The following is a 4069-nucleotide window of genomic DNA, read 5'->3' on the forward strand; positions in this document are numbered from 1 at the left end:
TTTATGTCATCTTTCTTTTGCCTCAACTTAATTTACTAAACTATGTCCTGCTATCCATGCATGTCTCAGAAAATCAAATGTAAACTTACCAGTTTATTATGACTAACAGAATTGCTTCACCTTTGTATAAAAAGATACATTCCTGTGTAGAAAGTCAGCACCCCCCCTGCTAGAGAATGAAATATTTTTGGGGATATTAAAAGAGGCAGAATATTATATTTCCCCTAAAAGAGAAATAATAATAAAAAAAAATCTTAGAGGAGGCAGAAACAGCCCAAGGTTCCACAGGCAGAAACTGAGCAGGCCAGTTTTTAGAAATGCAGATTTGGGGCACACCATTCATAAGCAAAAACCGCCTTCAACCTCCACAGCTGATGGGATTAAGAATTTACATTCCCCCACCCAAAATCTAAAGCACATGACCTTTAGAACATAAGAGGATTAATCCTTCACCCTCTTCATTCTAGCAAAAGACACAAAAGCCCACCTCATTGCACAACCCAGAAACATTTCCATTTCAAAGTCTCAGAGCCCTATAAAGATCCATCCATTCTCAACTCCATTGGGTCAGCTGTCCCAGAACTGCATGATGTTGCAGGTTCTGCTTATCATTAAACCTTTCCAAACAGCCAGCCCAGTGGTGGGATTCAAATATGTGAATAACCGGTTCTCTGTGTGGATGCCACTCCCGGAAGTCTATTCTGGGGCTGGGCAACAAAAAATTAGCTACCGGTTCTTGAAATACCACACTGAATGTGTTTGTGTTCATAAAAAATCAGAATTATCGGAAAAATGTACAAGTTGTATTCAGCGCTGCAATGATTAGGAACATCTCTGAAATTCATGGAACCAATACTTTTCCCCTCTTTTTTCCTCAGCCTTCTTTGACTCTATAATTTCTAATTGTTTTATTCAGCTAGGCCAGTGGTTCTCAACCTTCCTAATGCCATGACTTTTTAATACAATTCCTCATGTTGTGGTGACCCCCCAACCCCACATCCAGCTGGCCAGGGAGGGGGGCAGGAAGGCCGCTCCTCCAGCTCCGCCCAGCCTGGTTGGAGAAGTGCCATTCCTCTCCCTCTTTCTCTCTCTTTCCTCTCTCTTTTTCTCTTTCTCTTTCCCTTTCCTCCATCTTCTCTCTCTTTCTCTCCCTTTCCTCTTTCTCTTTCTCTTTCCTCCCTTTCTCTTTCCTCTCTTTTCCTGTTTCTTTCCTCTCTCTCTCTTTTCTCTCTCTTTCCCTCTTTCCTCTCCCACTCTTTTTCCTCTCTCTCTCTCTCTCTCTCTCTCTCTCTCTATTTCCTCCCTCTTTTTCTCTTTCTCTCTCTCTCTCTCTTACGGCAGCATCTTTGGGGGTCCCTGCCACCCCTGGCCCAGCCTCTGCCACATTCTCAGCCAAACAGGTGGGGGGAGCAGGACGGGAGGCAGTGGATCCAGTGGCAGTGGCAGAGAACGGCTATATCGTTGGTGGTCCCCGCCGCCCCCGGCCCAGCCTCCACCGCATCCTCAGCCGAATGGGTGGGGGGGAGCAGGACAGGTGGCAGTGGCTCCGGTGGTGGCGGCGGTGGCACAGCTGCATCATCGGGGGTCCCTGCCGCCCACCCACCCCGCCGGGACTCCACACTGCCTGGCCTCGCCCTCCACCCATTGATGGAGCTGCAGTGGGGACAGCGCCCGACCGAGCCGCCTGGGGGACAGCAGGAGGAAGAAGGAGAGGAGAAGGGCATGGAAGCAGCCACCCCAGCCGGGACTCTGCGCTGCCTGGCCTTGCCCTCCGCCCATCGATGGAGTCACGGTGGGGGCTGGTGCCGTGCGGCCCCTGCCAGCCCCTCCACCACCCCGGCTGCTACACTCCCCAGGCAACCCTCTTGTCCCAGCACCCCCCCGAGCCACCTGGGGACAGCAGGAGGAAGAAGGGGAGGAGGAAGAGGAGGGCAAGGAAGCCGCCGCCAGTGCCGGGCCCCAGGAGGAGGCTCTTCTCTCCTACCATTGCTGCATCTCCTTCTTCCTTCCTGGCAGCCTGGATTCCAGCGCGCCTTCCTGGCCAGCGGGGCCAATGGTCGGGCTGGCTGGGGATCGCAGGGGCTGGTCTCCCTTGGGCCGCGGCTTGGGTGAGGGCTTGCCCGCTCAGCGAAGCCTCCAGCGGGCCACTCCCAGCAGGGATCCCAGGGCTTCCCCAGGCAGCTCCAAGGCCACGAGGCCCTGGCCACGCTTCTCCCAGGGGGTGGGGCACCTGGGCGCAGGACCAATCAGGATCCCTGCAGGAGGTAATTCCGCCTGAGAGAGAGAGAGAGAAGGGAAGCAAAAGTGCCTCTCTGTCTCTCTCTCTGCAAATGGCAGAGGAGGCCATGTGGAGACGGACGTGGAGCGGTGTCTCAGTTCCTAAGACCATCGGAAATATGTGTTTTCCAATGGTCTTAGGCGACCCCTGTAAAAGGGTCATTCGACCCCCAAAGGGGTCGCGACCCACAGGTTGAGAACCGCTGCTCTAAGAGGTGGTGCCATCAATGGTTGCTGGCCTCCCCACTGTGGGTGTTGCATCCTCAGTTGTTGCTGGTGCCCCCATGGTGGCTGCCACACTCCCAGTTGCTGCAAGCCTCCCAGCAGTTGTTGCACATCTGGGGGCTTTGGCCATCCCCACAGTTGTTGTTGCATTACCGATGGCTGTGGCACCCCCAATTGCTTCGCAACCCCCATCAGTCTTCACGGTTGCTGTAATGGTGCCCCCAGTGGTTGAGAGCCTCCCAGCAGTTGCTGCATAGGTAGGGACTGCTGCCATCCCCACTGCTGCTGGTTTACGGAGGTTTGTGGTGTCCCCAGTTGCTGCAGGCCCTCCTGCAGCCCCAGAGGTGGTTGTTGCTGGACCCCCATTGGTTGCGGGCCCCTCAGCGGTTGCTGCACATTCAGAGGCAGCGGCCAGCCCCACTGCTGCTGTAGTGCTCCCAGTTGTTGCAAGGCCCCCATCAGCTGTTGCATCGTCAGCAACTGCTGGCTTCCCACCTGGGAAGGTTGCGGCGTTCCCCATTGTTGTACGGGTCCCAGGCTGGGTGGCAAATAAGCATGTCGATCTGGGGTTAGACTGTCTTGGTGATGGCTCGGGCTCTTATCCCATCAGTGGCGATCTGGGCTTTGGGGATGGAGATCTGCACAGGCGGGACTGGGGGTTTCCCTTGGTAGGAGTTGGTGGCTGCCTCACCGATCATCATGATCACTCGCATGGGGGAGCAGGAAGGTTATTCTCCACTCTTCATCTCTAGCTCCTCAAATCTTTCCACCAACTCCTCGACTGACTGACTATGGGCTGTGGACAGGTATTTCCAGTCACCCGAGTCCTCAGTGGCAGATGATTTTGTGATCTCCACCGGTCTGGGGAACACAATGTGCAAGAATCCTCTATTTGCAGCCCAACCTCGTCCATCTTTGAAGCACTTGATGGTGGCAAGGCTGTCTCGAGGTGTCTGGAGTCTCTGCTGTGTTGGATCCAGTCCAATGACCAGATCAACTGTCCTCGTGGCTTGGGATTTGCCCCCAGCTGGGAGGCCTGAAAAAATTCCTTCTCCACTGGTGCACTGGCTGTTGCTCCCCCCTCTGGGGTAGCAGCCGCTGCCGTGGTACTGGTTTCAGGCATTCTCTCTTTCTCCATGCTGAGATCTTCCCCAAATCTTTGTCAACTTACCCCTCCTTTGTAGGGACAGTGACTGGGGCTTGGGACCCCAAGATAATTAGGAAAAGGTTTGAGTTTTTGCCTTAATGTCATGGTTCCAACAGATGAAACTCTTCAAAGAACTTCGAGGCATTGTTTACCTTAAAGAGTCTTTATTTTGAATACCATAACATCGGCATTGCATAATCGAAGCCAAAAACTGAGTTCCCCTCCCATGAGCACATACTATCAAAGCACAATTCCTTCCTCCAATTAACAGTCATATTCCCTAATTAACTTGAAGCAGGGGCTTCCTTTCCCATTCTCCAGCCCGCCAATTTCTTATCAGCTCTGGTTACAATAACCTTGTTTCTCACACTGGGTCCAGTGTTGTTATGTCTAGCTGTATTCTCGTTCACATTCCCCCTC

Source organism: Crotalus tigris, unplaced genomic scaffold (genome assembly GCF_016545835.1).
Source record: "Crotalus tigris isolate CLP2741 ecotype Arizona unplaced genomic scaffold, ASM1654583v1 scf7180000024340.7048381, whole genome shotgun sequence".
Classification (NCBI taxonomy): Eukaryota; Metazoa; Chordata; class Lepidosauria; order Squamata; family Viperidae; genus Crotalus; species Crotalus tigris.